Source organism: Triturus cristatus, chromosome 4_1, assembly GCF_964204655.1.
Source record: "Triturus cristatus chromosome 4_1, aTriCri1.1, whole genome shotgun sequence".
Lineage (NCBI taxonomy): Eukaryota > Metazoa > Chordata > Amphibia > Caudata > Salamandridae > Triturus > Triturus cristatus.
Genome location: NC_140585.1, coordinates 668,462,992 through 668,476,452, shown reverse-complemented (window position 1 = coordinate 668,476,452; position 13,461 = coordinate 668,462,992). Strand labels below are relative to the sequence as shown.

The following is a 13,461-nucleotide window of genomic DNA, read 5'->3' as shown; positions in this document are numbered from 1 at the left end:
TCATCATCAACTCGTCCATATATGGAACACAGTATTGAACAATGTAAAACACAGCTGCATCCTTGGATACCCTGTAAAGTAAAGTAGAGGATTGAGAGAAAGTTTAGGGCAATCATAAGGAGGTTATTACAACGCATTCCGCAGATAATGGAAGGGTAGATGTCAGGCAGCACAAAATACACATCAACCCAGAAACAGGCAATATTATTACCCAGTCACCTGAAATACAAACATTTGTTACTGTAACTACACAAAGTGATAATTAACTTCTCAATAATAAATGGCACATGAACATGGGGGCCTTTCCAGTTCCTAAGATGAGCAAGAAGCCTACTTCTGACCTTGCACTCCTATACCTCTGTCAAAAGAAAGTACTAGCTCATACATATAATGTACTGTAAGAGTTAGAGCAGGGTAAGAAAGACTGCAAAAGCAAGAATCATGACTAGCATAACCACCAGCTGTATCCTACTGAGGGTGATCAGTTAGCACCTTCTTCTCTCAAAACTCCACTAACAAATACATCTTTATCCTTTTACTCTGTAATATGGCTAGTTCCCTTTTAACATGGGGTTATTGTGTAAGTGGAGTAATAGTATGATGAATTCATCATAGATACTTTATCTCGCACAGAAATAATAAAGCAGCAACTTGCTCTGCTGCAAAAGTGTGAAAGGCACACAAAAGAACTTTTAAAAAGCTGCCAAAACTAGAAGAATTACTGCTGGGTGAAGCAAAAGGTTAAATGTGCCCCGCAACACCCAGTACCTTTAAAGGGCATGTTACCCTATTTTCTATGGTGGTGTACCCAACGAAGAAACCAGCATCCATGAAAAAAAGGGCCAGCTTCCAGGTAAGTAGATCAAAAAGAATATCAGAATTAATAGCAGTGAACCGGTGTATTGTCCCCTCTTAAGCTTTGCTCTGTCCCTGTAATAGATATCAGTGGGAGGAGATGAAGGAACTCCTATAATATATTCCTGAGCCACATCATATGAAAGTTCAGCAAATGATAGGAAGAAAAAGCAATAAACAAGATTTGTAATGCAGCAACAGTCTGTACACTAGATGCAGCAGACCCTTCTTTTAGATAAATTAATGCAAGCATACCACTCTGCAGGCAAGCTTGGCTCATGATATCAGGGTTTCGCCCTGAGGTACACCACTAACTTGTAAGTATGCATTTTAACTTGGAAATATCTCTTTGGACCTAAAGGCAATGAAATGTTGGAGAAGATTAGGAAATGTTCAGGCACTGTTAAATCTATGGGAGTAGTACAATAATAATGTCCATACTACAGACTCGAACACTTAGGCCAGCATCAGAGTAAAGGCAACCATACTATTGATTCAGACATATCAACCAGCACCAGCTGAAGTTTAGTGATTTTTGAGGTAACACCTGATCTAGAATCAGAAGTCCTCAGTGGAGAGGGGCATTGACCACCAAACAGTGACTCTGTCCACATTCTACCACTTACACATTACATGTTAAAAAAGACTTTGGATCCGTGGGTACAACCACAGAAGAGAAAGAATGTTGCATTGAGTTTCACCGACTACAAATACGTTATCGCCCGAGAAAGAAAGAGACCGTCGGGGACCGTCTACCATTGCTTTTGGAAGAGGTTATTACCCTATTGGAAGATGAGGCAGTAAAGGAGGTAACAATTTCAAAAAGAGGCCCAAGGGTATATTTCGAAACTACCTAATTTCTAGATAGGGCTGTACATAACAGCTGATCTGAACATATACCTCCTCAAGACAACACATTTCAAAACTACAACACTTTAAGAAGTCATTCCATTATCACAAGAGTAAGACTTTATTACAGTGCTGGATTTGAAGGATGCATATTTTCAGACCCCAATGCATCCAAAACATCTCCAGTATCTAAGGTTTGTAATCAGTGACAAACTTTATCAGTTCCTATTGTGCTCCTGTTCGGTCTAAATTCAACGAAAGGAATTTTACAAATTATTTTGTCTTCGATGGCAGCCCATTTATGTTTTCAAACTATTCATATAGGCCCTTACCTAGTCAATTAGTTGTAAAACACAGAACAATGGAACAATGTCAAACTCCTGCTTAGCGGAGCGTTTGTTTACTGCCCAGCATGGGGCTTTGTTTAGTGTGAAAAAAATATCATTAACAACGGCAAACTTTGTAGGGTACACACCAGTGGTGGCTCCTCTGCTAAGGCGGAGGAGAGTCATCCCACCGCTCTTGGAACAGTGAAAGAAGGGGAAAATAACATGATAATAACTAAACGTTATTATTTTATTTTTTGTTGCTGTGGGGCAGAATTAGGGTGGGGCTGGTGTCTCAGGGAGGAGGAGTAGACTATGCAGACTAAGTGTGCATGACTTCTTGGCTGGCTGTTTTTGGCGGCCAAGCAGTCGTGCGCACTTTGCTTATTTCCCAACAGGCTGTATTGGACAGCCTGGTAGGGAATATGCACAGGCTTTCTGCCCCGATATGAGCACCGATCCATGCCTCACAGACCAATCATAAAGCTGCATTGCACCATTGTGATTGGCTCAGGGGAGCCTTTGTGCCCATGTGCTTCCTGCAGCTTCTTCCGGACCGGAGTCAGGAAGAGCAGAGAAGCGAGGAGAGATGTGACAAATGGAAAAGGTAGGTGCATTTTAAAGAATATGTTTTCAACCCCCCGCCGCCCCCATTCCTACTACCCGCCACTGGTCCACACTCCATTTAGGCAAAAGCATATACCGCAAAAGAACCAGATTTGACATTTCAGGCATTGCTTCCCCTTCGAGGAAGGTGATGACATTTTTGGAAATGATGACATCATGCATTGTGGAAAATCTAGAACATCAGTCACAAGGGACAGTCATCACAGATGCCTATCTCCTGGGGTATGTTGGAGTGTAGGGAGGTGCACGAGACAGGAATGACCAGTTATCGCATCTAACAAAAGATAAAAAACTTTCAGTGTCTTGGAACGGCAGGCTGTTGAGTTAGCACGCAGAGTGATTCAGAGGTTGTACTTCAATCTGAGATAAAAAAGTAACCTGTTGAACTTGGTTTTGATGAGACTTTTTTTCTCTGATCGTTTTCCTCACAATGTAAAGATATATATATATATATATATATATATTTTGTACACATAAAATACTACTACTACTTTTTATCAGGGTCATGCAAGCAGTTACATCATCTTTATCCCCCCTGTAGATATAGTCATTAGTTCCTTCTCCGTGGTCACAGAGTGATAATAGTCACTACTTAAGAAAGAACAAGATCGTCATTATTGACAGTCAACTGTGCTCATTTTCAAGGCATGGAGATTCATTGTGAGAACCTCAATGTCCGGCAGCAAACCAACTGATTAGTTACTGTAAGTTCTCGGTTCAGTTTTAAGTCTATGAGTATTTTGGGCATGAAAAGTGTACAGATTATTTTTGTAAATAGTCCTTGTTGTAAGTCCAACGTTATTTCCTCCATCGCCATCAGAGAATTTCAGGCCGTTGTATTGAGTTTGGAGGAGCTGCTTTTTTCCAGTTTAGAGCTATTACTTGCTTACTTGTTAGAAGCATATAGTTGGTTACTGCCCAGTCACTCCTCCTCATTCTCTTCCATCCATCTGGCTTTATGCCCAAGACTTTCACCATAGGGTCTTCAACTAGCTTAAATCCGATAACTCCTTTCATAGGACTCACTAATTCTTTCAAGGAAACTTGTAGGACTGGCATGAGTAGCTGAATTGAATTGCTTCTACATCCCCTCCAACATTTGCAGTCTGTCTGTAGCAGTTGTTGTTTACACTTTTGTGGGGCCGTTTACACTTTTGTGGGGCCGTGTACCAATTATATACCACTGTTCCCTAACTTCAGCATACAAACCAGAATAGGAATAACTCAGCATAGTTTCTCCCAGTCTGTAGATTCTATTGCACTTCCAAGATCTCTCTCCACATGTTGAGAAAACGCCATCTAGGGGGCACAGATTTTAGAGCCCCCTTAATATTGGAGAGCAGACTTTTAGTAGAATCATAGTTTGAGAAAAGTTTCTCGAATGTGGCGAGTTTTCTAGTCCTTACTTTTTTGTTGATGGGGTGAAGAGCCAGTGGCGCATTTGCACATATCGTAACCTTTCTTCTTCAGCCTCTTTCAACTCTATTTAACGGGTCCTAAAGGATTTAAATATTTGATTTGTGAAAAGATTTCTTAGTACTCCACCCTCCCCTTGATGCCACTTTTCAAATGGGCTCCGTCAGATGCTGAATTGAAGTCAGAATTATTATGCAGGAGTGTGAACAGGGAAGGAAATGTAGTGGTAGTCTGGACTGTAGTTAGGTTGACATGTATCTCCATGAATGGATGTGTGATGTCAGCGACTTATGCCACTTTGGGTCGTTGTTGTTTTTTAGCTTGATTTCAGCACGCGGTGCCCTCCCTGGTAATGCCAGTTCAACATGTAGCAACTGTTTCTCTGTGTAGCTTAGTGACCACTCAAAAACCACCCTCAGTTGGGCGGCTCAATAATACTTATTTATGTGAGGCATACCCATTACTCCCACGCTTCTAGCACACTGGAGAAAGGTTCTAGACAGATGATATTGCAATTGTTCCATACAAATATGTTGCCTACTTTTTGTATGTTCCTCATATTCTGTTTCGGGATCTTTACCACTAATACCTGAAAAGTGATAGAATATGTGGATAATATTCATTTTTAATGTGGTGCACCTTCCTGGCCACAATTTAAATAGGGCTATCCACCTTTGTAGATCTTTTTTTTTATTTCTTCCCCCAAGACTAGAAATGTTCACTACATAGTGGCCATGCAGTGTGGGAATTATTTCAGTGCATACATGAAGACAATTGCTACCTCCCTTCCTGCTAAGAGGCCTTCCAGTAACATATGTCTACCCTTTCGGTAGTCTACAAAAGAGTCTGTATTCATAAAGAAAAGAGATTTATGTATGGGAATTAAGACCAACATCTATTTTCTTCTTGTCTTAGGCAAATACTTGTTTTGAATGTATTATTTGTGACAATATTCTAGTGTTTTCCGATAGTGGGTGGGTTTCCTGCAAACATATTCTGGGAACTCTTGCAGTGCGTCTGTCCGTAGTTTGTGTTCTTTAATGAGGGAGTTCAGTTCCCTAAAATCCAATGTTGCAAATTGCGCTATTCTTTTTTTTCTTAATGTTGTGTTATTTTCCCTTGTGTTTGTGTTTTAGCGCTGGCCAACAACTTGCATGACGTCTCCCTCCCTAAGTCGATCATAGCTACTGGTGATTGGGACCCCACACTGCTCTTATGTCCCCATCAATAAACATGCATTTCAACCAACTTCTCCCCCTTTTGAACATCCCTTGAGCACTTGGCTTAGGAATATTACTCCAGTAAGCGATACTGCCACCTCTGATTAATCCCACCCTCATCCCCTCTGGTTTCCTACATAACTCTTATCTGACATACTTTGTTAATTAACTGTTGTTTAGCTGCATTCTCAAGTTCTTGGTAAGCTCTTGATGAAGCCCAGAAGCTAGATTGATAAAGTCTGCTTCATCCCTCTCTACCACTCCAGTTGCCTTTGGTTCACTCCCATTGATTGTTGATTGGTGATGCTCCTCTATCGTTGTCTTTGCTCCCATTGATTGTTGACTGGTGATGCTCATCTATCGTTGTCTTGTCCATCTTCTTGTCTTGCGTTTTCTGTTGTCTCAGAACTGCTTTACCTCCTTCTGCTGTTTTTTTTTCTTGTTTTCTCTGTCAAAGTGAAAACCAATGTGAAGGGGAACGCCCATCTTTATTTAATTTGTCTCTATTTATTATTTCATGTGCATTTCCTTTCCCTACCATTCTCATGTTGAGAGTATTTTGTGAGGCATCTTCATAGATATTCATCATGCACTCATCGAACTCTGTAGTCTGTGCATCTCACCACTTCTAATATCTCGTGGTTAATTCTTGAGGGTGCAAGCTTGGCCCCTATATCCCTTGGTTTGACTCCAGATTCTGGATGGTATGACTCCACTTTGTGGGCACGTACTATAGCTATGTCCACTGTTGGGACAGCCTTATGACGGTTTGGTGCCTGCTTACCTCCTCTCTTTGCTGATTCTTTTTTATGTCCTTAGGACTCTAAGCACTTTACCACTGCGGACAGTGCTAAAGTGCATGTGCTTCTCCCCTAAAACATGGTAACATTGGCTTATCCACAATTGAGATATTTAATGTATCTATTAGTCCCAGTAGAGTGCACTACATGTGCCCCATGCCTGTAAATTAAATGCTACTAGTGACACTGTAGCACTGATTATGCCACCCACACAAGCAGCCATATAAACCTCTCAGGCCTGCCACTGCAGAGCCTGTATGTGCTGTTTTACTGCCATGTCAACTTAGCATTTAAACCCCCTTGCCAAGCCTTAAACTCCCCTTTTCCTACACATAAGTCACCCCTAAGGTAGGCCCTAGGTAGCTCATAGGGCTGGGTGCTGTGTAAGTAAAAGGTAGGACATGTACTTTTACGTTTTGAATGTTCTGTTCGTGAAAAACACCTACATTCGTTTTTCACTACTGTGAGGCCTACTTCTCTCACAGTTTAACATTAGGAACTCCTTATTACACTTTAAGCTGTAATTCCTGATTGAAGAGTAGTCCTGTCATGTTTCATATCATTGGAATCGTAATGATAAATCCTCTTTGCTGGCAAAGTTGGATTGAACATTACTATTTTACTAATGCACTCTTTGAAAGTTGACATTTCTCTGCTTTTAAAGCTATGTGTGCCTGTAGCCAGTGGTAGCTGGCATCTACTGAGGTGGGCTGGGGGGGCGGGAGGGGGGGGGGGGAGGGATGGGTATGTTTATGGGGAAACAAAATGAAAAAAGAAAAGCACTTCCCAGATCATGATGGAAGATGTTCTCCTCACTCCAACCTCTTCTGCTGGGACTGCAGTGTAGGCCCTAGCAAACTCCCCTGACCTATCCTGGCCTGCTCATGTGCTGTTAACCAGCAAGTGAGCAGTGCCCTGGTTGGTAGGAGCGGCCTCTGTCGGCACTCCCGAGGGCGCTGGATGCCTGCAGTTGCTCTCAACCCAGCTGTCTTAAGACAACTGAGTTCAGAGCTTTAAAATACACATGTCTGGTTGACTGCCGCGAGACAGCTTGCCAAAGAGACGTGCACTTTAAACAGTGCAAAGGCAGCCCTCTGCTCACCACTCCTCTCTGCTGTCACTCAGCTGGCCCCACCCGACGCTCAGCTCAGGACAGGACAATGGTAAATAAAATGGTAATGAATTCTCATTTTATTTTTCATCTCTGGTGCTTTGGGGGGAGCACTTAAGTGGGATGACGCTTCTCTGCTCCAATGGAAGAGCTGCCCCTGCTTGTAGCCAATACACATCTGGGGTAGGTGACAGCTGGACTCTGTGCGTTTTCTCTAGACAGCCACAAACAAAGGAAGTTTAGGTGTGTCTGAGTGCCTATCTGCATCCCGATGGCTAATCCTGGGCAGGATGGGAGGGAGGAGCTTACACACCTGAATGGGCAGTGTCCTGTCCCCACACAAAGAACTGATCACTCCCCTTTAGTAAGTCTGGAGCTAGGAAGAAAGACCTCTGTGCACTTTAAAGACCCTTATTTGAAGTCACTCTCACTGCAAAGGCACAACTTGGTATAAATACTGGGTCTCTGACCCCACTAAATCACACACTTCTGGACCTGTAAAGAACCTCTGTCAGAAAAACCACTGTGCTGCTACAAGGAATGTCACGCTTCTGGACTTCTGCTCTGGAGAAACTGTTTTTATGCTGTGCTGTGTTGCCCTGCTGCTCTCTGACCCTGCTGAGAGAGAGCTGGAGTCTGCCTTGAACCCAGAGTGATCTCCAAGGACTTGTTGGCCTGACTCCTGTTGCTTGAGACTCAGGGATATCAAAGTCTCACCACCTGCTCACATGCCTGGTCCATTGGAAGTGGACCCAGATATCTGCTCCAGTCTAACCAACACATGCTCTGCCTGCGGGAAGCAGAACTGACATATCTTCGCTGTTGCTGGAGCAGAATCGGCGTATCAAGCTCAGAACCGCCGCATCGCATCTATCGCCATCACTGCAAGGAGAAGATCGACGCATCCCGGCACAGCTCCTTCAGAACCGCCATACTGGAAACCAGTGCTTCGCTCAACGGACTAGATATATCGCTGCTGTTACGTGGAGAAATCTGTCGCAATACCCCAATGCATGGGGATCGTTGACACATCTCATGCTGCAACAAGTATTAAGGTACTTTTGCTCAGCGTGCCCTGCGTGTGTCCTGTAGCCAGTCTTCACTCCATCGCCAGCGAACTGAGCTCTTGACTGTGTCCCGTGCAGCGCAAACAATTAACTCCTTGACTGCTATTTGTTTATAAGCACTACTTTTTCTTTTAATCTTTAACAGTTCATATATCGACTTCTACTTATTTGACTTTTATCATTTTGTTCTTGTTTTAGTTACAGATTTATAATCTGCTTTTCTAAACTGGTGTTGAGTATTATTGTAGTGTTTTCCCTGTTAACCCCTTCGCCGCGGGGTTAATTCCCCCTCGGGGTAATTACTCCGCGGCGCGGGGCGGCGGCGCTGTGCTCATGATGAGCCCACCTCGTCATGAGACACAGTGGAGCTGTGCTCATGACTAGCTGGGCTCGTCACGACTCCGCCCACTAATTGATTCTCCCGCACAGGCGGGGAATCAATTACGCGTGGGAGTGGCGTGACCGTTATGACGAACCCAGCTCGTCATGAGCACAGCTCCACTGTGCCTCATTACGAGCTGGGCTCGTCATAAGCACACAAGGGGTTAATGTTTGAAGTGTTGCACAAATACTTCACACATGGCCTCCTAAATTAAGCCTGCCTGGTCTGTGCCAAGCTACCAGAGGGTGAGCACAGGTTAATTTAAAGTGCGTATCTGGCTTACCCTGACTAGTATTGTGGTTCTGTAGTAGGGGATCTCTGTGTATAGTCATAATCTAGTGAATAGTCCCGCCCATGTGCGCGGACCCCGGAGCAATAAAAATAATCTCTAAAAGGTGACAAATCATGCAGACCTGCATACACCTTTAAGAGAGAATTTAATTTAAAGACAGATAATGCAGCCTATACCCACAGGCTACACTGTCCAGTACTTCAACTAGAATTCCACCAAAATCCACAAACAGCACTGCCTGTCCAGTTTTTCTCCCCATAGGAAAAAACCCTGCCTCTACCAGCAAAAGCCACTGGAATGATAGAGAGGAAGGAGTGGACAGACAAGCCCCATAGGCTGCCATTATGTGGCTTGGAACAGGATACTGTGCCTTTAAGAAAACTTTCCAGTTTTCCAGAACTTTCCCCAGTATCCCAGAATGCCCAGCAGGTCCCATTTACTTTCAGTTCTTTTTTCCGGCTCCTGCTAGCAGGACCCTGGAGCATTGAGCTCTACCTTTTTCAAGGTTTTCATTGAGATTTTGGCAATTTTTGTCACTTTTTCTTGTGTTTAATAGCTGGTACTGTCAACATGCCTGGCTTGTTCGACAAGTGCCCGGAATGTGGTCGAAAGAAGGCTAAAACTGACCCACACGAGGAGGATGACCACCGTCTGTTCGCCGTCTCCCCAGGGCTCTGGGGAGAAACGGCGTCGACGATCGGCGTCGAGGGACCTGAATAGGCCGCCGTCGACTACATCGGCGTCGTCGGCGACGACGCCGTCTTCGACTGCGTCCAGTGGTCGACGTCGAGAGAAGACCCGGCGTCGGCGTTCGGCGTCGAGGGATCGCAGCTCGCCGTCGATGAAGAGAAGGAGATCGACGTCGAGAAAGCGAAGATCGCCGTCGAGGCGAAGGTCGCCGTCGAGGCGAAGGTCGCCGTCGAGGCGGAGGTCGCCGTCGAGGAGGAGGTCGCCGTCGAGGCGAAGGTCGCCGTCGAGACATAAGTCGACGCCGAGGAGGAGATCGACGCCGAGAAGATCGCCGTCGAGGCGCAGGTCGACGTCGAGGCACACGTCGACGTCGAGGAAGAGAGAGTCGCCGGGATCGGTGTACTCAGTGGTGTATACCCCGCCTCGGAGGTCTCCGTCGCCTCCTCCTCTCCCACCTCTGCCACCGCCTCCTCCACCGCCACCACCACCACCACCGCCACCTCCTCCACCACCGTCTCCACTTCCTCCACCGCCTCCTCCGCGGCCGCGGACTCTGTCTCCGCCACCCCGGCCTCTGTTGCTGCCAAGCACTCCTGCGGTGCCGCCGCCGGTCCCCCCGAGGTCGGTTTCCCTTCCACGGTACCCGACTCCGCCGCAAGGGACCCCGAAGCCACGACGCCCACGGTCGCCTGGACCAGCGAGACCGGCGGACAGGCCTAAGCCGAAGAGGTCGCGCTCCCGCTCTCACAGGAGGCGACGATCGCGGAGCCGAGGGCGATCCTCGTCAGACTCTAGACGACGCCGCAGAAGGTATAGGTCCAGGTCGCGCTCCTCGGACAGGGACCTTTCCCCGACGCTGTCGGACTCCCCGGGGACTAGGGTGTCGCCGGTGGACGACTTGGTCTCGTTCCAGGAGGTGCTGTTGCGAGGGGCTGCGAAGCTGAATATCACGGTGACGGTTCCAACACCCACGACGTCCGTGATATTTGAGACGCTTCATAAAAGACACTTGTCTCGCCCCCTCCTGCCTCTCGTGCCTGGACTGGTGGAACCAGCTTTGGAACTGTTCCTCACTCCCGCAACAGCGAAGGCCGCTCCGTCCAGGCTCATGAAGAAATATAGGGCCCCGGAGTCGGATCCGTCATTCTTGAGAGGGGACCCGAAACCGGATTCGGTTATCGTGACGGCGGCGAGAAAACAACATGCGACCGCCCCGGCCTCCACGGTGCCACCGGACAAGGAAAGCCGCTGGCTGGACTCTGCGGGCAGGAAGGTGTGTGGTACCGCTGCCACCACGATGAAGGCGGCGAGTGCAGGGGCGTTGTTGGGCCGTTACGACTGGGCCCTGTGGGAATCCCTGCAGCAATATGCGGACCTCCTGCCACGAGACAAGAAGGAGGACTTCTTGGAGACGGTGCGCGAAGGCATGCTGGTTTCTAACCAAACGATCAGCGCAGCAGCGGATATATCGCTATTGGCCGCCCACGCCTACTGTCATGGCGTCCACCAGCGGCGGCATTCCTGGTTGCGCCTGACGTCCCTCAAGCCGGAGGCGCAGCAGAGAGTGGCCAACTTGCCCTTCTTGGGGGAGACCCTGTTCGGGAAGCATGCGGACGATGAAATGGCCCGCATGAAGGCTGAAGCGGAAACCCTGACGGCCGTCGGGTTAGAGAAGGCCGAGAAAAAGAAACGACCGTTCCAGAGGAGGTTCGGGTCGTCGGGCCGAGGGCGTGGGCAGGGCTCGGGACAGCAGCAGCCACAACAGCAGCAGTTCCGCAAGCCCTTCCAGAAGCGCCAGAGGGGCAGAGGTGGCCAGCAGGCTACTACCACAAACAAGGGCCCGGCCGGGTCTCGGCCCTGAGCTGTTACTTCCCCCTCAACCGTTACCCACTCCAGTGGGGGGAAGCATTCGATTTTTTCCGGCAGAGTGGAGAAAAATTACTCAGGACAAGTGGGTGCTGAATATTGTTTGCAATGGATACAGTCTTCGGTTCATCAGCCCGCCTCCAGCGATTCCGCCGGTCAGCTCTCGCTTCCAGCTGAGGGAGCTCCAGGCGGAGGCAGACATCTTGTTGAGAAAAAAGGCGGTAGAAGAAGTACCTTTGTCTCAAAGGGGAAGAGGTCTGTACTCTCGGTTCTTCCTCGTTCGCAAGAAGGACAAGAACGAGTTCAGGCCCATTCTGGATTTGCGACAAGCAAACAAGTGGATTCGCAGAGAAAAGTTTCGCATGCTATCGTTGCACCAGATTTACCCTCAGCTGCAACGGGGAGACTGGCTCTGTGCCATAGATCTACAGGATGCGTACTTCCATGTGCCCATAGCACAGAAGCACAGGAAGTTCCTGCGATTCCAAGTCGGCGCCAATCACTATCAATACACAGTACTGCCATTCGGGCTAAAGTCTGCTCCCAGGACTTTTTCGAAGTGCATGGCGGTGGTGGCGGCACACCTGCGGAGGAACAAGGTGTTTGTCTACCCGTATCTGGACGATTGGCTGATCAAGGCGTCATCCTTCGAGGAAGCGCAAGAACACTTCCGTTGGACGTGCGAGCTCTTGACCAAGCTGGGGTTACACGTCAACATGTCCAAATCGGTCCCATCTCCGGTACAGTGCATACAGTACCTGGGGGCCTCCATAGATACGCGGTCAGCAAGCGTGTCTCCTTCGGAGGAGAGACGGTTATCACTCCTTCGGAAGGCTCAGGACCTCAGGACTGCTCCATCGACGACTGTGAGGAAGGTGTCGTCTCTGCTGGGATCGATGGCCTCCTGTATCTTCCTCACTCGGCACGCACGTCTACAGATGCGACCACTGCAGGAGTGCTTGGAGGATCAGTGGGATCAGAAGACAGGCTCTTGGGACGACAAGATCCGACTGTCTCTACATGCTCGTCAGTCTCGGAAGTGGTGGTGTTCGGCGGAAAACCTCCTCAAGGGGGTTCCCTTCCACAAGGACATTCCCACGACGAATGTGGTGACGGATGCTTCTCTCCAGGGCTGGGGTGCGCATTCCGGGGACCTGCAGATTCAGGGGAAGTGGTCTCCTTTGGAATCGACGTACCACATCAATTTCCTGGAACTCAGAGCTGTCTTCCTGGCACTGAAGGCTTTCCTTCCGTCCTTCCAGACCAACTCGCTGCTGATACAGACGGACAATACAACCACGATGTATTACCTCAACAAGCAGGGGGGGTCGAGATCGCGCACTCTGTCGCAGGAGGCGCAGGCGATCTGGCGCTGGCTGCTGGCCCGAGGATTGACGATCACGGCCACACATCTGCCAGGGGTGCAGAATGCTCAGGCAGACGCCTTGAGCAGGCTGATTCAGGAAAACCACGAATGGGTCATAAACGACGAAGTACTAGGAGAAGTCTTCGCAAGGTGGGGGACTCCAGACGTAGATCTGTTCGCCACCGCCGAAAACAGCAAATGCCGAGACTTCGCATCCAGGTACTACCAGCGGGGGACGCTGGGGAATGCGCTATGGATCGATTGGTCGAACAGCTTTCTGTACGCTTTTCCACCCATTCCCCTGATTCCGGCGGTGCTCATCAAGCTGTCCCAGTCCAGGGCGCGGATGATCCTGATCGCCCCGGAGTGGCCCAGGCAGTGGTGGTTCACGGACCTTCTTCACCGGTCTCTCCTTCCTCACATGCGGTTGCCGTGCAGGCCGGACCTTCTCACGAAGTTCGGGGGGCGGATGGTGCACCCCAACCTCTCGTCTTTGAGTTTGGCGGCATGGCTCCTGAAATAGTGCAATACGGTCATCTGAATCTACCAGACGATTGTATGGACATTCTGAAGGAGTCTAAGCGACCTTCCACT

The 13,461-nt window shown here is 48.2% G+C and overlaps 1 protein-coding gene across 8 annotated transcripts in view; it reads left to right on the top strand.

Annotated features, from left to right (window-relative positions):
* PNPLA8 (patatin like domain 8, phospholipase A2) overlaps positions 1 to 13,461 on the top strand; it is a 440,884-nt gene that overhangs the window by 247,477 nt on the left and 179,946 nt on the right. The window lies entirely within an intron of this gene.